Here is a 24,080-nt window from a genome sequence, read left to right as displayed (position 1 = left end):
GGAAGTCATGTCCTTAGTTTTATGGGATTTCATGCATAGCAACTTAGGTTCATTCCTTCATTGGCTTTCAGACCTTTACCATGCCCTGGAATACTCACTTGATTGTGTTCTTTAGACTAGGTGCTCTGTAAGGGGGCGACTCTTTAAGATAAGCTTTCAGCCAGCACTCCCGAACCAGTTGGTTCAAGGTGCTAGGTGTTAAGACACCCCTAAGGACTTACCCCCTCAAGTCTCTTTTCCCCATACATTCACACCACAGGCACATGGTTTGTTATTTTTCTTCTTGAGACCTTGGTGTCCAGCACCTCTTTGGGTTACTAAGTTCTCTGTAGCAAGGGTTACCTTTGATAGTGGACTTTCAGCTGATAATCCCGGGTTAGTTAACCCAAGTTACCAAGTGATAAGGCACCCCTGAGAGCTTATTCATCCAAGTATATCCTTTGCACAGGAGCACCACAGACACATGCCTTAAGATTCAACCCTTGGTGCCTAGCCTTATTTCTTACTCTTTTTCTTTATTTCTCAACTTTCATTTTTCTTTCCCCTTTCCTTATTAGGATCTTGTTATTTAGCTAGTCTCATGGGGTGTGTTTCAAGCATATGATTCAGGAAAGATAGTTGCCTTCCTACCTTGTTCGTGAACTAACTTAGCTAAGTAATTACTACCCCACAAGCTTAAGCACTTACTCCACAAGTTGAACATCACTATGGTCTTTCATAACATCTCTTTTTATTTGACTTAAAGGGACAAGCATACAAGTGAGCAAGGTGAAAATGCAGTAGTGACATTAGGCTTGCAAGCATATGACAAAAGCAAGGAAAACAAACATTAAATTCTAGTGATTTAAGCTAAAGAGTAACTATTAATTAGGGGCACATTCAGACTTCCAATTTGAGCAATTCCAAGCATATGGAATCAAATAACAATACAACCTTTTGGTGGTGCCTTTCAGCTATCCCTTTATTGTCATCATCCATAGCTTCTGCATCTTTCCTCGCCTCCTTGGATGCTGGTGCACTGTTTTTCCAGAAGATTGATTGAATTCCTGCAAAGTTATTGGAAGTTGCTTGTTCCCCAAGCACTTGAGGAATAGTTAGCATGCATGTATGCTTGTGAATTTCTGAACTCAATTTGGTGTGTGAACACCAAACTTAGTTCCTTGCCTAATGCACAGATTAAATACATGCAGAGAACCTCATGTGCTTTTATTAATAAAATGACTATGAAATAGAAACTAAACTATTGTTAAGTGGTTTCCCTGATTGGTCAGGGCTAGCAACTTGCCATTGAAGAGGTGTAATGTGGTTCTAATTGAAATCCTTGGTGGAACACCAAACTTAGAATCACACATTCACTCTTGGATTGTTTTGGTGTGCAACACCAAACTTAGCTCCTCGCAATACAGGGTAAACTACTTGTAACTTTTATTGAAATGATCATGAAAAGGAAACTACCTTAGGTTGGGTTGCCTCCCAACGAAGCGCTCTTTTAGCGTCACTAGCTCGACGATTTCTCTATCAGTTGAGATGATATTTCACTTTGGGGCTTTCCCTCATGTTTCCCATGTAATGCTTGAGCCTTTGTCCGTTCACAGTGAAAGTCCTCCTTGAGCTTTCCTCTATGATTTCTATGTGTCCATACGGCGAGACCTTTGTGACAAGAAAGGGTCCAGACCACCTTGATTTGAGTTTCCCAAGGAAGAGTCTCAATTTGGAGTTGTAGAGGAGCACTTGCTGTCCCTTTTCGAAACTCCTAGGTGTCAGATTGAGGTCATGTCTTCTCTTTGCCTTTTCTTTATAGATCTTGGCATTTTCATAGGCTTGAGATCTGAACTCCTCCATTTCCTGCAGCTGCAGGACTCTTTTTTCACCAGCGGCAAGGCTATCAAAATTTAGTAGCTTGAGAGCCCAGAGGGCTTTGTGTTCAAGCTCCAATGGTAAATGACAGGCTTTTCCGCACACCAGTTGATATGGGGACATCCCGATTGGTGTTTTGAATGCCGTTCTGTATGCCCAAAGAGCATCATCTAGCTTCTTCGACCAGTCCTTTCTTGATGCTCCTATAGTCTTTTCCAAAATCCTTTTTAACTCTCTGTTAGATATCTCGGTTTGCCCACTTGTTTGGGGGTGATAAGGTGTGGCAACCTTGTGCTTTACCCCGTATCGTAGGAGAAGGGCTTCTAGTGGCCTATTACAAAAATGGCTCCCTCCATCACTGATGAGTGCTCGTGGGACTCCGAACCGGCTAAAGATGTTCTTTCTGAGGAAGTTCATGACCACCTTGTTATCATTTGTTGGGGATGCAATGGCCTCTACCCACTTGGAAACGTAATCCACTGCTACTAGGATATACTTGTTTGAATATGAGGTTGGAAATGGTCCCATGAAATCGATTCCCCATACATCAAACAGTTCCAGTTCTAAGATGAAATTCTGTGGCATCACATTTCTTTTGGGTAGGTTTCCAGCTCTTTGGTATTCATTGCAGCTCTTTGCTACTTCCTTGGCATCCTTGAAAAGGGTGGGCCAAAAGAATCCACTTTGCAACACCTTGGCTACAGTACTTTCCCCTTCAAAGTGGCTTCCATAGCATGAGCCATGACAGTTCCATAAGACCTCTCTTCCCTCTTCTTCTGAAATACGTCTTCTAAGGATTCCATCTGAACACTTCTTGAATAGGTATGGTTCATCCCAAACAAAATACTTCCCATCATTGATGAGCTTTCTTTTTTGATGTTTGTTGATTTCTGGAGGTAAAGCCCCAGTTGCCTTGAAATTGGCAATATCTGCAAACCAGGGTGCTCTGTGAACCGTCATCAACTGCTCATCTGGGAAGAACTCATTTACACTTGTATCATGTGATCCTTCTTTATCATGAGGGATTCTGGATAGGTGATATGCTACTTTGTTCTCCACTCCTTTCTTGTCTCTAATTTCAATATTGAATTCCTGCAACAATAAGATCCATCTTATTAGTCTTGGTTTTGATTTTTGCTTGGCAAACAAATATTTAAGTGCTGTGTGATCTGTGAAAACGATCACTTTGGCACCAATGAGGTATGATCTAAACTTGTCAAATGCAAAAACTATTGCCAGCAACTCCTTTTCAGTAGTGGTATAATTTCTTTGAGTATCATTGAGGACTTTGCTGGCATAGTATATCACATGGGCCAAGTTATCTTTCCTTTGTCCTAAAACTGCCCCAACTGCAAAATCAGATGCATCACACATCAGTTCAAATGGTAAGTTCCAATCAGGTGGCGAAATGATAGGGGCAGAGGACAGCCTCTTTTTCAAGTTTTCGAATGCTAGCATGCATTTTTCATCAAAGACAAATGGTGTATCAGATACAAGGAGATTGCTTAAGGGCTTTGCTATCTTTGAAAAATCTTTAATAAACCTTCTGTAAAAGCTGGCATGCCCTAAAAAGCTCCTAATTGCCTTGACATCACTTGGTAGGGGTAATTTTTCAATGAGTTCCACCTTAGCTCTGTCTACCTCAATGCCTTGGTTAGAAACCTTATGGCCAAGAACTATTCCTCCTGTCACCATAAAGTGACATTTCTCCCAGTTCAAGACCAAGTTGGTCTCTTGACATCTTTTTAAAACTAGGGCCAAGTGATTTAGGCAATTAGGGAAGGAATCTCCGAATACCGAAAAGTCATCCATAAAGACTTCAATGAATTTTTCTATCATATCTAAGAAAATGGAGAGCATGCAGCATTGGAAAGTTACAAGTGCATTACATAGCCCAAATGGCATGCGCCTGTAGGCAAACACTCCATATGGGCAAGTGAATGAGGTTTTCTCTTGGTCTCTCGGATCAACCACTATTTGGTTATATCCTGAATAACCATCGAGAAAACAGTAATATGCGTGTCCTGCAAGTCTTTCCAGCATCTGATCCATGAAAGGAAGGGGGAAATGATCTTTTCTTGTAGCTTCAATGAGTTTTCTGTAGTCTATGCACATCCGCCATCCTGTGACGGTCCTTGTAGGGATTAGTTTGTTCTTCTCATTGGGGACTACAGTGATTCCTCCTTTTTTGGGACAACTTGCACGGGGCTGACCCATGGGCTGTCTGAGATCGGGTAGATTACCCCTCACTGCCATAACTTCATGACTTCTTTCTGTACCACTTCCTTCATGACTGGATTCAGCCTCCTTTGGGGTTGAATGGATGGTTTAACATCATTTTCCAACAGTATCTTATGCATGCATATGGCCGAACTGATTCCTTTCAGGTCAACGAGGGTCCATCCAATGGCATCCTTATGCTTTCGCAATACTTGGAGTAGTTCATCCTCTTGATCTTGGGTGAGGGCTGAATTTATGATCACTGGGTAATTTTCATTCTCTCCTAAGTATGCATATTTGAGAGTGGGTGGCAGTGCTTTGAGTTCAAGTTTAGGTGCTTCTTTTTTCCATTCTCTTCCTTTGGTGCACCCTGTATATGAATCTCTGCTGTTGCAGCCTCTTCGCTAGATGTTGATTCCTCCTCTGTTAACCCTTCAAGTTCTTCTTCTTCAAAAATCTCTTGTACTGTGTCTTCCAGTGAATCCAACCTCATGCATTCGCCCAATGGTTCTGGTGGGTAACTCATGGCCTTGAACACATTGAATGTCATCTTTTCATTGTGTAATCTCAGGGTGAGTTCACCTTTTTGGACATCAATGATAGCTCCAGCAGTGGCCAAGAACGGTCTTCCCAAGATGATGGAGGCCTTGGCTTCCTCCTTCATGTCCAGCACTACAAAGTCTGCTGGGAAGATAAAATCTCCTACCTTCACCAGCAAGTCTTCTACTATGCCATGAGGAAACTTGAACAATCGGTCTGCCAATTGTAGGGCCATTTTTGTTGGCTTAGCCTCTTCAATTCTCATTTTTCTCATCATAGCTACTGACATCAGATTTATGCTGGCTCCTAAGTCACACAGAGCCTTCTCCACTGTGATTTTCCCTATAATACAAGGGATCTGGAAGCTCCCAGGATCCTTCAATTTCTGGGGTAGTTTGTGCTGAATGATGGCACTACATTCTTCGGTTAGTATCACAGTCTCATTGCTCTTCCAGCTTCTCTTCTTGGTCATTAATTCCTTTAAAAACTTGGCATAGAGCGGCATTTGCTCTATTGCTTCAGCAAAGAGTATGTTGATTTGTAGTTTCTTGAAGATTTCCAGAAATCTTAAGAATTGGTTGTCATCCCCCTTCTTTTTCAATTGCTGAGGGTATGGAGCTCTTGGGACGTCTGGCTTCATCATTTCTCCTTTTTCCTGTGAACTGGGAATGGGAATTTGGACTTCATCTCGTTCCTTTTCCCTTTCATTTGAGTTCTTCTCTTGTGATTTCTTGGGAATTTCCTTCAATTCCTTCCCACTTCTGAGGGTGATAGCCTGACATTCCTCTCCTGGGTTTAGATCGGTGTTGTTGCACAGGTTCTGGCTGGGAATTTGCTTGAATAGGTAGCCAATTTGTGTCTCAAGTTTCTTGATGGCAGCATCTTGATTATGCATATTGGACCGCACTTCCTCCAACCAGGATTGTAAGTTTTGGAGTATGGATCATGGTTTTGCCTAGGTGAGTTTTCAAGGTAATTGGCTTGTTCCTGCTCACCCTCTGCCTCTGTATTCACTCATTCTTGAGCTGCTGATGAGGTAGTGATTGCTGCTACTTGATTCCTTTCCATCTTCTTGGTAAGGTCAGCCAGCTGCTTGGTTATCAACTTATTTTGGGCCAGCAGTGCATCCACGTTGTTCAGCTCTATCACTCCTCTAGTGTTGCCTCTTTCAGAAGCATAGAAGTAGTCATTCTCAGCTACAGTCTCAATGACATCTATGACTTCTTCAATGGTCTTCTTCTTGTTCAGAGATCCCCTAATGAGTGGTCTACTACCTTCTTTGATTCGTAAGAAAGACCCTCATAGAAAATGTGTAACTACACCCATTCATTGAACATATCTGGCGGGCACCTTCTTGTCAAGTCCTTAAACCTCTCCCATGCTTCATAGAGAGTTTCACCATCTTGTTGCTTGAAGATTTGTACCTCAGCTCTTAACCTGTTGATCCTTTGAGGAGGATAGAATCTCGCCAAGAATTTGTTCACCACATCTTCCCAGGTTGTTAAACTCTCCTTCGGGAAGGATTCCAGCCATTTGGATGCATTGTCCTTGAGTGAGAAGGGAAACAGAAGCAGTCTATAGGTGTCAGGGTACACACCATTAGACTTCATAGTATCGCATATCCTCAGGAATGTGGTTAGATGTTGATTGGGGTCTTCTTGGACACTTCCTCCGAATGAACAGTTGTTCTGAACCAGGGTGATGAGTTGTGGCTTTAGTTCAAATTTATTGGCATGTATGGTTAGCTTTTGGATGCTGCTTCCACAGTTTTCTGAATTTGGATTGATGTAAGAGCCTAGAACTCTTCTTTCTTGTCCAGCATGATGCACTGGACCTTCTCTGCCATGGTTGTTAGCCCATTCTTTATGATGGTTCTCCATATTCTCATCCATGTTTGGTTCAAAATACTCCTCCTCTTCCTCAGCACTAACGACTCTCTTTTCTCTTGCTTCCCTCCTTAGTCTAAGGAAGGTTCTCTCAGGTTCAGAATCAAAGGAAGTTGAAGCCCCACTTCTTCTACCTGTCATACAACAAACAAGGCCAAAGCAAAAAGAGAGATAGAGAGTATTCTTGTAAAAAAATGCTGTTAGTGTGAGTGATGCAATATATCAAACAGTTAGTGGGTTAGTGAATTGAATTGTAACAAATACGAGAACACCACAAACGGGTAGGGGTAAAGGGAAGAAAATAACTAAAACTGAAAGTAAATTACTCAAACAGAATTTAAATCAAACAAAGGAAAAATGCTCAATCTAGGTAATCAACCAATTTAATCATTGTTGATACAAAATCAATCCCCGGCAACGGCGCCATAAACTTGATGCACGAAAACTTATCTTCTAACAATTTTCCCTCGGCAAGTATACCGAATTGTCGTCAAGTAAAAACTCACAATAGAATGAGGTCGAATCCCATAGGGATTGATTGGTCAAGCAACTTTAATCAGAGGAATGTTCTAGTTGAGCTAAGCAGAAGTTGATTTGAGAGTTGCAGAAAATTAAATGGCGAGAAAGTAAATAGCAGAAATTGTAAATGCTGGAAATAAAGAACTGAATATAAATGACAGAAAATAAATTGCAGAATCTTAAATGGGAAATGGGGAATTTAGCATAAAAGTAAATGGCAAAAAATAAAGAGAATAGGTAAGATCAGAAATGGGGAATTCATTGGGCTCAGGAGATGTTGCATTCTCTAGATCAAGTTCATTTTTATGTCTTCCTCAATCAATGCATTCATTGATCTCCTTGGCAATCTTAAGTAATTGAATTCTAATTCCTTGGTAATTCAATCTCTCAAATCTTGATCAATAGCCAATTCCTTAGTCTAATTGCTCATGAGAAGAAATGAAGTGTGGTCACTGATTATACCACATGTATTCCCAAATCAAAATGTTAGTAGGATTATATGTCACTATATCCATCCAAACCCCAATTTGGTCCAACATGAGAAAGCATTTCTAGCATGATCTCTTCATTCCTCTTCCAAGGTTCCGAAGAGATCCAAGTATGAATAGCTTCTTTTCCAAGACAACTATCCAATTAGATGAAGATTGAAAGCTTTCTAGTAAAATCAAGAGAAAAGAAAGAAGAAGAATAATGAAAACTATTATTGATCCATCAAATTACAACAGAGCTCCCTAACCCAATGAAAGGGGTTTAGTTGTTCATACCTCTAGGAATGGAAAGCAAAGATGGAAAATACATTCTGAAAGTATAACTAGAAGTTGCAGAGAAAGTAAAATTATACAGAGAGTGGTTCTCTCAATCCCCCAAAAGCTCCCTTTTCTAGTTCAAAACTACTCCTATATATACTACTCTTCTGATCTTCTAGTTGGCTCTTCAAGTCTTTCGATATGGGCCTTTGGTTCTTGAGTTGAAGCAGTTTGGAATCTTCAGTGGGCTCAGCTTTACTTGCAGAGAAAGTGTGAAGTAGGCATGGACTTTTGCTAGGACGTTAGTGGCGTTAACGTTCAGTGAAAATGTGGGTTCGAGAACGTTAGTGACAATCACCCTTTTCACTAACGTTCCTAGCCCAAGATGGTTCACGTTAACTTCAACGTTAGTGGCACTAACGTGACCACTAACGTTGCCTCTTGGTCCATCGCAAGCGTTATTGGCGTTTACCTTTGCCAATATCGTTGCTCTTAGCCCCCCTTTTCTCACGTTAGAGTCCACGTTAGTATAACTAACGTGGATCTTAACGTGGGCATGCCTTAGCCTCGAGAGCATTAGTGACACTTACCTTTGTCACTAACGCTCTAAACACCTCTTCTCACGTTAGTGCCCCACGTTAATTATCTTAACGTGGCCACTAACGTGGTGGTGATTGCCATCTCCAACGTTAGTGACAAAGGTGAGTGTCACTAACATTGACTCATCATTTTTTTCCTCCATGTTAGCTTCCACGTTAATGCAATTAACGTGGCAACTAACGTGGCTCATAGTGGCTTAGTCCAACGTTAGTGACAAGGGTGAGTGTCACTAACGTTGGCGATTCCTTGCTCCTCCCACGTTAGAGTTCACGTTAATGTAGTTAACGTGACTCTTAACGTGGCCAATTGGGCTTAGTCCAACGTTAGTGACAAAGGTGAGTGTCACTAACGTTGGCATTGTCTTCCCTTTCCACGTTAGAGTTCACGTTAACTGAGTTAACGTGACTCTTAACGTGGCTAATTGTCAATTTGGAGCGTTAGTGGTATTCACTTTTACCACTAACGCTGGAGCTCCCTTTCTCTCCACGTTAACTACCACGTTAACACAGTTAACGTGGCCATTAACGCGGGCCATGATGGTTTCGAAGGCATTATTGGCAATCACTTTTCTCATTAACGTTGCAAGTTTATTCCCATTCCACGTTAGTGGTCACGTTAATTAGATTAACGTGGCTGCTAATGTGGCTCTTCCTTGCTTCCTTTGTCCTGAAATCAAGCAAATAAAGTGCATCAAAGCTCTAATCCAAGTTATAAGACATGCATTATCCAATTTGTCATTCAATTCATGCATAATTCTCATAAAATTACATGAAATTCACAATGTTTGCTTGAATCAAGATGTAAGTGATTATCTACCCAAAACTTGCTTATTAACTAAGAAAATTCATGAAACTACCCTAAAACAGTAAAGAAAAGGTCAGTGAAACTGGCCAAAATGCCCTGGCATCAGCAATGCACCTACAACATTCCAAAGGTGCATGCTCTCCATTTTTTCAGACATGATTAAGAAGTTCATAGAAGTATTCATGGATGACTTCTCTGTATTTGGAAACTTATGTTCTGATTGCCTATACCATCTTGCTCTTGTGCTAAAAAGGTGTGAAGAAACCAACTTGGTTTTAAACTGGGAGAAGTGCCATTTTATGGTAACTGAAGGGGTGGTTCTTGGTCACAAGATTTCAAAAGATGGCATAGAAGTAGACAAGGCAAAAGTGGAAGTAATTGAAAAATTACCTCCACCTTGCAATGTCAAAGCAATCAGAAGTTTTTTGGGACACGCTGGGTTCTATAGGAGGTTTATCAAAGATTTTTCTAAGATTGCAAGACCCCTTAGCAACCTACTTGTCTCAAATACTCCCTTTGTTTTTGATAGAGAGTGCATGGTAACCTTTGATCAACTTAAAAAGAAACTCTCCTCTGCACCTATTATAGCACCACCAAGCTGGGATCTTCCCTTTGAACTAATGTGTGATGCATCTGATTTTGCTGTTGGTGCCATTCTAGGACAGAGGAAAGACAAGCTAGTACATGTTATTTACTATGCTAGCACGGCTCTTAATGAGAATCAAAGGAACTATACCACCACAGAGAAAGAACTTTTAGCCATAATTTTTGCTTTTGATAAGTTTAGATCATATCTTATTAGCTCAAAAGTAATTGTGTTCACTGATCATGCAGCACTCAAGTACTTGATTACCAAATAAGAATCTAAGCCCAGACTAATAAGGTGGATTCTGCTGCTCCAAGAATTTGATATTGAGATTAAAGATAGGAGCGGAGCAGAGAACAAGGTAGCTGACCACCTCTCAAGGATCCCACAAGAAGAAGAAATGCATCAAGTAGCCGTAAATGAAAGCTTTCCTGATGAACAATTGATGATGATTCGAGTAGCCCCTTGGTTTCCAGACATAGCTAACTTCAAGGCTATTGGAAAACTTCCAACTAACATCAATAAGCACATGAGGAGGAAGCTAATCAAGGATGACAAACACTACATCTGGGATGACCCCTATTTGTTCAAAAAGTGTGCTGATGGAATCCTAAGAAGGTGTATATCCCATGAAGAAGGGCAGGAAGTATTATGGCAGTGCCATGGATCCGCATATAGAGGTCATTTCAGGGGAGAAAGAACAGCAGCAAAAGTGCTTCAATCCAGATTCTACTGGCCAACAATGTTTAAGGATGCCAAGGAAATGGTGTCAAGGTGTGATGAATGCCAATGAGCTGGTAATCTAACCAAGAGAAATGAGATGCCACAGCAATTCATACTGGAGCTATTTGGTAGCTGTTGATTGTGTCTCAAGGTGGGTAGAAGCCATAGCCACTGCAACAAATGACAACAAGGTTGTGATAAGCTTCTTGAGAAGGAATATCTTCAACAGATTTGGAGTTCCCAGAGCTCTCATTAGTGATGGAGGGACACACTTCTGCAACAAACAACTCGAGACACTCCTTCTCAGATATGGAATAAAGCATAAAGTGGCAACCCCATACCACTGGTATGCGAAATTGTTACTCAGGTTGTAAAATTTGTTGTTCGTTCTCTCCCTGGAAATGGCGCCAACAAACTGGTGCACAATACCATGGTCCAAACATAACTTCACAACTTCGCACAACTAACCAGCAAGTGCACTGGGTCGTCCAAGTAATAAAACCTTACGTGAGTAAGGGTCGATCCTACAGAGATTGTTGGTATGAAGCAAGCTATGGTCACCTTGTAAATCTCAGTCAGGCGGATATCAAATGGTTATAGTATTTTCGAATAATAATAATAAATAAATAGAAAATAAAGATAAAAATACTTATGTAAATCATTGGTGAGAATTTCAGATAAGCGTATAGAGATGCTTTCGTTCCTCTGAATCTCTGCTTTCCCGCTGTCTTCATCCAATCAGTTTTACTCCTCTCCATGGCAAGCTTTCTGTAAGGGCATCACCGTTGTCAATGGCTACATCCCATCTTCTCTGTGAAAATGGTCCAAATGCTCTGTCACGGCATGGCTAATCATCTGGAGGTTCTCGATCATGCTGGAATAGGGTTCACCCTCCTTTTGCGTCTGTCACTACGCCCAGCACTCGCGAGTTTGAAGTTCGTCACAGCCATCCCTTCCCAGATCCTACTCGAAATACCACAGACAAGGTTTAGACTTTTCAGATCTCAGGACTGGCCATCCATGGGTTCTAACTTATACCACGAAGATACTAATAACTCGGACTCGGTCCCCTATATTAGATATCTAAGAGATATTCATTCTAGCTTGTTTGCATGTAGAACGGAAGTGTTTGTCAGGCATGCGTTCATAAGTGAGAATGATGATGAGCGTCACATAATCATCACATTCATCATGTTCTTGGGTGCGAATGGATATCTTAGAAGCGGAATAAGTTGAATTGAATATAAAACAGTAGTACTTTGCATTAAATCATGAGGAACAGCAGAGCTCCACACCTTAATCTATGGAGTGCAGAAACTCTACCGTTGAAAAATACATAAGTGAAAAGTTCAGGCATGGCTGAATGGCCAGCCCCCATGATCTAAGAACTAGACGTCCCAAGATGTCTAATACAATAGTAAAAAGTCCTATTTATACTAAACTAGTTACTAGGGTTTACAGAAGTAAGTAATGGATGCATAAATCCACTTCCGGGGCCCACTTGGTGTGTGCTTGGGCTGATCTTGAAGTTTACACGTGGAGAGGTAATTCTTGGAGTTGAACGCCAGTTTGTAACGTGTTTCTGGCGTTCAACTCTGGTTCGTGACGTGTTTCTGGCGTTTAACTCCAGACTGCAGCATAGAACTGGCATTCAACGCCCTTTTGCGTCGTCTAAACGCGGCCAAAGTATAAACTATTATATATTGATGGAAAGCCCTGGATGTCTACTTTCTAACGCAATTGGAAGCGCGCCATTTTGAATTCCGTAGCTCCAGAAAATCCACTTTGAGTGCAGGGAGGTCAGAATCCAACAGCATCAGCAGTCCTTCTTCAACCTCTGAATCTGATTTTTGCTCAAGTCCCTCAATTTCAGCCAGAAAATACTTGAAATCACAGAAAAACACACAAACTCATAGTAAAGTCCAGAAATGTGAATTTAACATAAAAACTAATAAAAATATCCCTAAAAGTAACTAGATCCTACTAAAAACATACTAAAAATAATGCCAAAAAGCGTATAAATTATTCGCTCATCACAACACCAAACGTAAATTGTTACTTGTCCCCAAGCAACTGAAAATCAAATAGGATAAAAAGAAGAGAATATACTATAAATTCCAAAATATCAATGAAACATAGCTCCAATCAGATGAGCGGGACTTGTAGCTTTTTGCCTCTTGAATAGTTTTGGCATCTCACTTTATCCATTGAAGTTCAGAATGATTGGCATCTATAGGAACTCAGAGTTCAGATAGTGTTATTGATTCTCCAAGTTTAGTATGTTGATTCTTGAACACAGCTACTTTATGAGTCTTGGCCGTGGCCCTAAGCACTTTGTTTTCCAGTATTACCACCGGATACATAAACGCCACAGACACATAATTGGGTGAACCTTTTCAGATTGTGACTCAGCTTTGCTAAAGTCCCCAATTAGAGGTGTCTAGGGTTCTTAAGCACACTCTGTTTTTGCTTTGGACCTTGACTTTAACTGCTCAGTCTCAAGTTTTTACTTGACACCTTCACGCCACAAGCACATGGTTAGGGACAGCTTGGTTTAGCCGCTTAGGCCAAGATTTTATTCCTTTAGGACCTCCTATCCACTGATGCTCAAAGCCTTCGGATCCTTTTTATTTACCCTTGCCTTTTGGTTTTAAGGGTTATTGGCTTTTTGCTCTTGCCTTTTGGTTTTAAGAGCTTTTGGCTTTTTCTGCTTGCTTTTTCTTTTTTTATTTTTTTCGCCATCTTTTTTTTTCTGCAAGCTTTGTATTCACTGCTTTTTCTTGCTTCAAAAATCATTTTTATGATTTTTCAGATTATCAAATAACATGTCTCCTTGCCATCATTCTTTCAAGAGCCAACATATTTATCATTCATAAACAACAACTTCAAAAGACATATGCATTGTTCAAGAAATCATTCCGAAAACAAAAAGTATTGTCTCCACATCAATATAATTAAACTAAGTTCAAGGATGAATTCGAAACCATGTACTTCTTGTTCTTTTGAATTAAAAACATTTTTTCATTTAAGAGAGGTGATGGATTCATATTCACTACTTTAAGGCATAGACACTTAGACACTAATGATCATGTAATAAAGACACAAACATAGATAAGCATTTAACATAAAGAAAACGAAAAATAGAAAATTTGAGAACAAGGAATGAGTCCACCTTAGTAATGGTGGCGTTTCCTTCTTGAGGAACCAATGATGTCCTTGAGCTCTTCTATGTCTCTTCCTTGTCTTTGTTGCTCCTCCCTCATAGCTCTTTGATCTTCTCTAATTTCATGGAGGATGATTGAGTGCTCTTGATGTTCCACCCTTAGTTGTCCCATGTTGGAACTCAGTTCTCCTAGGGAGGTGTTGATTTGCTCCCAAAAATTCTGTGGAGGAAAGGGCATCCCTTGAGGCATCTCAGGGATTTGAGTTTCTTCATGCATCTCTTGAGATCCATGAATAGGCTCTCTTGTTTGCTCCATCCTTTTCTTAGTGATGGGCTTGTCCTCATCAATGAGGATATCTCCCTCTATGTCAATCCCAGTTGAGTTGCATAGATGGCAAATGAGGTGGGGAAAAGCTAACCTTGCCATAGTGGAGGACTTGTCAGCCACCTTGTAGAGTTCTTGAGGTATAATCTCATGAACCTCCACCTCTTCTCCAATCATGATGCTATGGATCATGATGGCCCGCTCTATAGTAACTTCAGACCGGTTGCTAGTGGGAATGATTGAGCGTTGAATGAACTCCAACCATCCTCTAGCTACAGGCTTAAGGTCCAGTCTTCTCAGTTGAACCGGTTTGCCTTTTGAGTCAATCTTCCATTGAGCTCCTTCCACACATATGTCCATGAGGACTTGGTCCAACCTTTGATCAAAGTTGACTCTCCTTGTGTAGGGGCGTACGTTCTCTTCCATTGTTGGCAAGTTGAACACCAACCTCACATTTTCTGGACTAAAATCTAAGTAATTCCCCCAAACCATGGTGAGATAATTCTTTGGGTTCGGGTTCTTACTTTGATCATGGTTCCTAGTGATCCATGCATTAGCATATAACTCTTGAACCATTAGAATTCTGACTTGTTGGATGGGGTTTGTTCGAACTTCCCAACCTCTTCTATGGATCTCATGTCGGATCTCCGGGTACTCATTTTTCTTGAGTTTGAAAGGGACCTCGGGGATCACCTTCTTCTTGGCCACAACATCATAGAAGTGGTCTTGATGGGCTTTGGAGATGAATCTTTCCATCTCCCATGACTCGGAGGTGGAAGCATTTGTCTTCCCTTTCCCTTTTCTAGAGGATTCTCCGGTCTTTGGTGCCATCAATGGTATTGGAAAAACAAAAAACTTTATGCTTTTACCACACTAAACTTAGAATATTGCTCGCCCTCGAGCAAGAGAAGAAAGAAGAGATGAAGAAGAAGAAGAAATGGAGGAGAGGGAGAGAGGTTTGTGTTTCGGGCAAGAAGAGGAAGAGAGGGTTGTGTTGTGTGAAAATGAAGAAGAATGGAGGGGTTTATATAGTGAAGGGAGAGGGGTTAGGTTCGGCCATTTAGGGTTGGTTTGGGTGGAAAAGTGATTTTGAATTTTGAAGGTAGGTGGAGTGTATGAAATAGGTTTATGGGGAAGAGTGGGTGGATCTGAGTGGTGAATAGGTAATAGGGAAAAGAGATTGAGGTGATTGGTGAAGGGTTTTGGGGAAGGGTGTTTATTGGGAAGAGAGGATGAACATTGAGAAGAGGGAAGAATATGAGTGGAGGTATGTGGGGATCCTGTGGGGTCCACAGATGCTGAAATGATCCTGTGGGGTTCACAGATCCTGAGGTGTCAAGGATTTACATCCCTGCATCAATTAGACATGTAAAATGCCTTTGCATGCAATTCTGGCGTTTAAACGCCGAATTGGTGCTTGTTCTGGGCGTTCAGCGCCCAGATGCAGCATGTTTCTGGCGTTGAACGCCAGTTCTATGCTTGTTTCTGGCGTTCAGCGCTAGCTTTCCTCAGTGTGCATTCCTGGCGTCTGAACGCCAGGATGCTGCTTGTTTTGGGCGTTCAACGCCAGCTCCATGCTCTGTTCTGGCGTTGAACGCCAGCCAGATGCTCCTTACTGGCGTTTAAACGCCAGTAAGCCCTTCCTCTAGGGTGTGATTTTTCTTCTGCTGTTTTTGATTCTGTTTTTAATTTTTTGATTTATTTTGTGACTCCACATGATCATGAACCTAATAAATAAAAATTGGGTTGCCTCCCAACAAGCGCTTCTTTAATGTCAATAGCTTGACAGTGGGCTCTCATGGCTCCACACAGGTGATCAGGTCAATTTTATAGACTCCCAACACCAAACTTAGAGTTTGGATATGGGAGTTCAACACCAAACCTAGAGTTTGGCTGAGGCCTCCCAACACCAAACTTAGAGTTTGACTGTGAGGGCTTTAGTTGACTCTGTACTGAGAGAAACTTACTGTGCCTCTTTTCCATGTTTACAGAAGGATGACCTTGAGTTTTAAACACAAGGGAATCCTCATTTAATTGAAGGACTAGTTCACCTCTGTCTACATCAATCACAGCTCTTGCTGTGGCTAGGAAGGGTCTTCCAAGAATAATGAATTCATCCTCATCCTTCCCAGTATCCAGGATTATGAAATCAGCAGGGATGTAAAGGCCTTCAACCTTTACTAATATGTCCTCTACTTGTCCATAAGCCTGTTTTCTGGAACTGTCTGCCATCTCTAATGAGATTCTAGCAGCTTGCACCTCAAAGATTCCCAGTTTCTCCATTACAGAGAGTGGCATGAGGTTTATTCCTGACCCAAGGTCACATAGAGCCTTCTCAAAGGTTATGGTGCCTATGGTACAAGGTATTAGGAACTTTCCAGGATCCTGTTTCTTCTGAGGCAATCTCAGTTGATCCAATGCATTTAGTTCATTGGTGAACAGGGGAGGTTTATCTCCCCAAGTCTCATTACCAAATAAATTGGCATTCAGCTTCATGATTGCACCAAGGAACTTGGCAACTTGCTCTTCAGTAACATCCTCATTCTCTTCAGAAGAGGAATACTCATCAGAGCTCATGAATGGCATAAGGAGGTTCAATAGAATCTCTATGGTGTCTAGATGAGTCTCAGATTCCTTTGGCTCCTCAGAGGGAAACTCTTTATTGATCACTGGATGTCCCAGGAGGTCTTCCTCCTTGGGATTCACGTCTTCCCCTTCCTCCTTGGATTCGGCCATGATGGTTATATCAATGGCCTTGCACTCTCCTTTTGGATTTTCTTCTGTATTGCTTGGGAAAGCACTAGGAGGAGTTTCAGTGATCTTCTTACTCAGCTGACCCACTTGTGCCTCCAAATTTCTAATGGAGGACCTTGTTTCATTCATGAAACTCAGAGTGGCCTTAGATAGATCAAGGACTAGGTTTGCTAAATTAGAGGTATTTTATTCAGAGTTCTCTATCTGTTGCTGAGTGGATGATGGAAAAGGCTTGCTATTGCTAAACCTGTTTCTTCCACCATTATTAAAGCCTTGTTGAGGCTTTTGTTGATCCTTCCATGAGAAATTTGGGTGATTTCTCCATGAGGGGTTATAGGTGTTTCCATAAGGTTCACCCATATAATTTACCTCTGCTATTGCAGGGTTCTCAAGATCATAAGTTTCTTCTTCAGAAGATGCCTCTTGAGTACTGTTGTATGCAGCTTGCATTCCATTCAGACTTTGTGAAATCATATTGACTTGCTGAGTCAATATTTTATTCTGAGCCAATATGGCATTCAGTGTATCAATTTCAAGAACTCCCTTCTTCTGAGGCGTCCCATTACTCACAGGATTCCTCTCAGAAGTGTACATAAACTGGTTGTTAGTAACCATGTCAATGATTTCTTGAGCTTCTGCAGGCGTTTTCTTTAGGTGAATGGATCTACCTGCAGAAGTATCCAGTGACATCTTTGATAACTCAGACAGACCATCATAGAATATATCCAGGATGGCCCATTCTGAAAGCATGTCAGAGGGACACTTTTTGGTCAGTTGCTTGTATCTCTCCCAAGCTTCATAGAGGGATTCACCTTCCTTCTGTCTGAAGGTTTGAACATCTACTCTAAGCTTACTAAGCTTTTGAGGAGGGAAGAACTTGGCTAAGAAAGCTATGACCAGCTTATCCCAAGAGTTCAGGCTATCTTTAGGTTGAGAATCTAACCATATTCTATCTCTGTCTCTCACAGCAAAAGGGAAAAGCATGAGCCTGTAGACTTCAGGATCTACTCCATTAGTCTTAACAGTATCACATATCTACAAGAATTCAGTTAAGAACTGAAAAGGATCTTCAGATGGAAGTCCATGAAACTTGCAGTTTTGTTGCATCAGAGAAACTAATTGAGGCTTAAGCTCAAAATTATTTGCTCCAATGGTAGGGATGGGGATGCTTCTTCCATGTAAATTGGAATTAGGTGCAGTAAAGTCACCAAGCATCCTCTTTGCATTATTATTATATTCGGCTGCCATCTCCACTTCCTGTTCGAAAATTCCTATAAGATTGTCTCTGGATTGTTGTATTTTAGCTTCTTTTAGTTTCCTTTTCAGAGTCCTTTCAGGTTCAGGATCTGCTTCAACAAGAATGTTCTTGTCCTTGCTCCTGCTCATATGACAAAGAAGGGAATAACAAAGAAAATATGGAATCCCTTGTCCTTGCTCCTGCTCATATGACAAAGAAGGGAATAACAAAGAAAATATGGAATCCTCTATGTCACAGTATAGAGATTCCTTTGTGTGAGTAGAAGAAGAAAAGAATGTAATGTAAGGAAAGAGAAGGAAGGAGAATCCAAACACAAGGGTGAGGATAACAGAGATATGAGATGAAGAGAAGTGTTAGTAGATGATGAGCGGATAATTTATACGCTTTTTGACATTGTTTTTAGTATGTTTTTAGTAGGATCTAGTTACTTTTAGGGATGTTTTCATTAGTTTTTATGTTAAATTCACATTTCTAGACTTTACTATGAGTTTGTGTATTTTTCTGTGATTTCAGGTATTTTTTGGCTAAAATTGAGGGACTTGAGCAGAAATCAGATTCAGAGATTGAAGAAGGACTGCTGATGCTGTTGGATTCTGACCTCCCTGCACTCAAAGTGGATTTTCTGGAGCTGCAGAACTCGGATTGGCGCGCTTTCAATTATGTTGGAAATTAGACATCCAGGGCTTTCCAGAAATGTATAATAGTCCATGCTTTGGCCAAGTTTAAAAGACGCAAACTGGCGTTCAACGCCAGCTCTCTGCCCAAATCTGGCGTCCAGCGCCAGAAAAGGATCCAAAACCAGAGTTGAACGCCCAAGCTGGCACAAAAACTGGCGTTCAACTCCAAGAAGGACCTCTACATGTGCAACACTCAAGCTCAGCCCAAGCACACACCAAATGGGGCCCGGAAGTGGATTTATGCATCAATTACTTACTTCTGTAAACCCTAGTGACTAGTTTATTATAAATAGGACCTTTTACTATTGTATTAGACATCTTTGGACGCCTGGTTCTTAGATCAGAGGGGCTGGCCATCTCGGCCATGCCTGGACATTCACTTATGTATTTTCATATGGTAGACTTTCTACACTCCATAGATTAAGGTGTGGAGCTCTGCTGTTCCTCAAAGATTAATGCAAAGTACTACTGTTTTCTATTCAATTCATCTTATTTCGCTTCTAAGATATTCATTCGTACTTCAATCTGAATGTGATGAACGTGACAATCATCATCATTCCCTATGAACGCGTGCCTGACAACCACTCCCGTTCTACCTTCGACTGAATGAGTATCTCTTAGATCTCCTAACAAGAATCTTCGTGGCGTAAGCTAGAATGATGGCGGCATTCAAGAGAATCCGGAAAGTCTAAACCTTGTCTGTGGTATTCCGAGTAGGATTCAATGAATGAATGACTGTGACGAGCTCCAAACTCGCGATTGCGGGGCGTTAGTGACAGACGCAAAAGGATAGTAAATCCTATTCCAGCATGATCGAGAACTGACAGATGAATAGCCGTGCCGTGACAGGGTGCGTTGACCATTTTCACTGAGAGGATAAGATGAAGCCATTGACAAGGGTGATGCCTCCAGACGATTAGCCGTGCCGTGACAGAGCATTGGATCATTTTCCTGAGAGATGACCGAAAGTAGCCATTGACAGTGGTGATGTATCACATAAAGCCAGCCATGGAAAGGAGTAAGACTGACTGGATGAAGATAGTAGGAAAGCAGAGGTTCAGAGGAACGAAAAGCATCTCCATTCACTTATCTGAAATTCTCACCAATGATTTACATAAGTACCTCTATCCTTTATTATTTATCTTTTAATTATCTAATCCAATCACATTTAACCCTACCTGACTGAGATTTGCAAGGTGACCATAGCTTGCTTTATACCAACAATCTCCGTGGGATTTGACCCTTACTCACGTAAGGTATTACTTGGACGACCCAGTGCATTTGCTGGTTAGTTACACGGAGTTGTGAACCATGGTCTTGGCATCATGTTTTTGGCGCCATTACCAGGGAAAGAAAGAGCGATGAATTTTACATAATTAAAGTGTAATCACGATTCCGCGTACCAAGTTTTTGGCGCCGTTGCCGGGGATTGTTCGAGTATGGACAACTGACGGTTCATCTTGTTGCTCAGATTAGGTAATTTTCTCTTTGTTTTATTTTCAAAAATTTTCCAAAAATCTTTCAAAAATTTTTCTTCTGTTTTCGAAAAAAAAAATTTTAAAAATGTTTTCAAAAAAATAAAATTATTCTATGGCTTCAAAATTTTTAAGAATGAATTCTAGTGTTTCATGAAGCATGGCTGGCTGTAAAGCCATGTCCAATACGACTGTAGGGCATGTTAGGCTTGTCATGTCTGAGTTACATACTAAAGCTTGGTTGGCTATTAAGCCATGCCTGACCCTTTGATTGGAGCTTTAGAGCATAAGATTCCTGGGATTCATATTAAAAATTTTGAATCCTTATTTTTCTTTTTTTCAAAATGATTTTCGAAAAATATAAAATAAAAATTCGAAAAAAAAATTCGAAAATCATAAAAACCAAAAATATTTTTGTGTTTCTTATTTGAGTCATGTGTCATGTTATAAGTTTGGTGTCAATTGCATATTCATCTTGCATTTTTCGAAAAATCATGCATTCATAGTGTTCTTCATGATCTTCAAGTTGTTCTTGGTCAGTCTTCTTGTTTGATCTTGATGTTTTCTTGTTTTGTGTCTTTTCTTGTTTTACATGTGCATTTTTCGTTTATTAGAGTCTAAACATGAAAGATTTCTAAGTTTGGTGTCTTGCGTGTTTTCTTTGCATTAAAAAATTTTTCAAAAAATATGTTCTTGATGTTCATCATGATATTCACGGTGTTCTTGGTGTTCATCTTGACATTCATAGCATTCTTGCATACATTCATAGTTTTGATCCATAACTTTCATGCATTGCATCATTTTTCTTGTTTTTCTCTCTCATCATAAAAATTCAAAAAAAAAATATATATCTTTCCCTTTTTTCTCTCATAATTTCGAAAATTAGATTTGACTTTTTCAAAAATTTTTAAAATCTAGTTATTTTTATGAGTCAAATCAAATTTTCAATTTAAAAATCTTATCTTTTTCAAAATCTTTTTCAAAAATCAAATCTTTTTCAAATTTCTTAGTTATTTTCGAAAATTCTAAAAATATTTTTCAAAAATCTTTTTCTTATTTTTATACCAAATTTTCGAAAATAACAATAGCAACTAATGTCTTGATTCAAAAATTTCAAGTTTGTTACTTGCTTGTTAAGAAAGATCCAAACTTTAAGTTCTAGAATCATATCTTGTGATTTCTTGTGAATCAAGTCATTAATTGTGATTTTAAAAATTCAAATCTTTTTCAAAAACAAATTTCTATCATATCTTTTCAAAAATATCTTCTTATCTTATCTTTTTCAAAATTTGATTTCAAAATATCTTCTCTAACTTCCCAACTTCTTATCTTTTTAAATTTGTTTCAACTAACTAACTAACTTTTTGTTTGTTTCTTAAATTTTTCAAAACTACCTAACTAACTCTCTCTCTCTCTAATTTTCGAAAATATCTTCCCTCTTTTTCAAAAATTTCTTTTTTATTAACTAATTATTTTTATTTTTGATTTTAAAAATTTTTCAAAAAAAATACTAACCTTTTTCAAAAACTATTTTCGAAAATCACTAACTCTTTTTCAAAAATTATTTTCGAAAATTCACTTCCCCCTCTCATCTTATTCTATTTGTTTATTGATATACTAACATCTTTCCTTCAACTCTCCAAAAATCCGAACCCCCTTTCTCTCTGAGTTCAGATTTTCTTCCCTTTTTTTCTTCTACTAACACAAGGATCCCTATACTGTGGTATAAAGGATCCATATTAATATTACTATTTTTTCTGTGCCTTCTTTTTTGTCATATGAGCAGGAGCAAGGACAAGAATATTCTTGTTAAAGCAGATCCAGAACCTGAAAGGACTCTGAAGAAAAAATTAAGAGAAGCTAAAATACAACAATCCAGAGATAACCTTTCAGAAATTTTCGAACAGGAAGAGGAGATGGCAGCCGAAAATAATAATAATGTAAGGAAGATGCTTGGTGACTTTACTGCACCTAATTCCAATTTACATGGAAGAAGCATCTCCATTCCTGCCATTGGAGCAAACAACTTTGAGCTGAAACCTTAATTAGTTTCTCTGATGCAGCAGAACTGCAAGTTTCATGGACTTCCATCTGAAGATCCTTTTCAGTTCTTAACTGAATTCTTGCAGATATGTGATACTGTTAAGACTAATGGAGTAGATCCTGAAGTCTACAGGCTCATGCTTTTCCCTTTTGCTGTAAGAGACAGAGCTAGAATCTGGTTGGGCTCTCAACCTAAAGATAGCCTGAACTCTTGGGATAAGCTGGTCACAACTTTCTTAGCCAAGTACTTTCCTCCTCAAAAGCTGAGCAAGCTTAGAGCTGATGTTCAAACCTTCAGACAAAAAGAAGGTGAATCCCTCTATGAAGCTTGGGAAAGATACAAACAGTTGACCAAAAAGTGTCCTTCTGACATGCTTTCAGAATGGACCATCCTGGATATATTCTATGATGGTTTATCTGAGCTATCAAAGATGTCACTGGACACTTCTGCAGGTGGATCCATTCACCTAAAGAAAACGCCTGCAGAAGCTCAAGAACTCATTGACATGGTTGCTAATAACCAGTTCATGTACACTTCTGAAAGGAATCCTGTGAGTAATGGGACGCCTATGAAGAAGGGAGTTCTTGAAGTTGATACTCTGAATGCCATATTGGCTCAGAATAAAATATTGACTCAGCAAGTCAATATGATCTCTCAGAGTCTGCATGGAATGCAAGCTGCATCCAACAGTACTCAAGAGGCTTCTTATGCAGAAGAAGCTTATGATCCTGAGAACCCTGCAATAGCAGAGGTAAATTACTTAGGTGAACCTTATGGAAACACCTATAACTCATCATGGAGAAATCATCCAAATTTCTCATGGAAGGATCAAAAGCCTCAACAAGGCTTTAATAATGGTGGAAGAAACAGGTTTAGCAATAGCAAGCCTTTTCCATCATCCACTCAGCAACAGACAGAGAACTTTGAACAAAATACTTCTAATTTAGCAAATTTAGTCTCTGATCTATCTAAGGCCACTGTAAGTTTTATGAATGAAACAAGGTCTTCCATTAGAAATCTGGAAGCACAAGTGGGCCAGCTGAGTAAAAAGATCACTGAAATCCCTCCTAGTACTCTCGCAAGCAATACAGAAGAGAATCCAAAAGGAGAGTGCAAGGTCATTGACATAAGCACCATGGCCGAACCCAAAGAGGGAGAGGAAGACGCAAATCCCAAGGAGCAAGACCTCCTGGGACGTCCAGTGATCAATAAGGAGCTTCCCTCTGAGGAACCAAAGGACTCTGAGGCTCATCTAGAGACCATAGAGATTCTATTGAACCTCCTTATGCCCTTCATGAGCTCTGACGAGTATTCCTCTTCTGAAGAGAATGAGGATGTTACTGAAGAGCAAACTGCCAAGTTTCTTGGTGCAATCATGAAGCTGAATGCCAAATTATTTGGCATTGATACTTGGGAAGTTGAACCTCCCTTGTTCATCAATGAACTAAGTGATCTGGATCAACTGACTTTGCCTCAGAAGAGACAGGATCCTGGAAAGTTCATAATACCCTGTACCATAGGCACCATGATCTTTAAGGCTTTATGTGACCTTGGTTCAGGAATAAACCTCATGCCCCTCTCTGTAATAGAGAAACTGAGAATCTATGGGGTGCAAGCTGCTAAAATCTCATTAGAGATGGCAGACAGTTCAAGAAAATAGGCTTATGGACAAGTAGAGGACGTGTTAGTAAAGGTTGAAGGCCTTTACATCCCTACTGATTTCATAGTCCTGGATACTGGAAAGGAAGAGGATGAATCCATCATCCTAGGAAGACCTTTCCTGGCCACAGCAAGAGCTGTGATTGATGTTGACAGAGGAGAAATAGTCCTTCAATGGAACGAGGACTCCCTTGTGTTTAAAACTCAAGGATCTCCCTCTGCAACCCTGGAGAGGAAGCATGAA

General features: G+C 40.1%; 3 non-coding genes across 3 annotated transcripts; 2 read left to right on the top strand and 1 right to left on the bottom strand.

Annotated features, from left to right (window-relative positions):
* Nucleotides 1-5,949: 5,949 nt before the first annotated feature.
* LOC112746683 (small nucleolar RNA R71) lies at nucleotides 5,950-6,056 on the top strand. The gene has a single exon (XR_003174553.1). It is a non-coding gene; the product is annotated as a small nucleolar RNA R71 (small nucleolar RNA).
* An 11,411-nt stretch (nucleotides 6,057-17,467) lies between these two features.
* LOC112745641 (small nucleolar RNA R71) lies at nucleotides 17,468-17,575 on the top strand. The gene has a single exon (XR_003173558.1). It is a non-coding gene; the product is annotated as a small nucleolar RNA R71 (small nucleolar RNA).
* A 4,870-nt stretch (nucleotides 17,576-22,445) lies between these two features.
* Nucleotides 22,446-22,553, bottom strand: LOC112745759 (small nucleolar RNA R71). The gene has a single exon (XR_003173671.1). It is a non-coding gene; the product is annotated as a small nucleolar RNA R71 (small nucleolar RNA).
* Between the last annotated feature and the right edge of the window lie 1,527 nt (nucleotides 22,554-24,080).

Source organism: Arachis hypogaea, chromosome 14 (assembly GCF_003086295.3).
Source record: "Arachis hypogaea cultivar Tifrunner chromosome 14, arahy.Tifrunner.gnm2.J5K5, whole genome shotgun sequence".
In the NCBI taxonomy this organism is placed as follows: domain Eukaryota; kingdom Viridiplantae; phylum Streptophyta; class Magnoliopsida; order Fabales; family Fabaceae; genus Arachis; species Arachis hypogaea.
The sequence above is the reverse complement of the archived record's forward strand: the minus strand, read 5'-3'. Positions and strand labels throughout refer to the sequence as shown.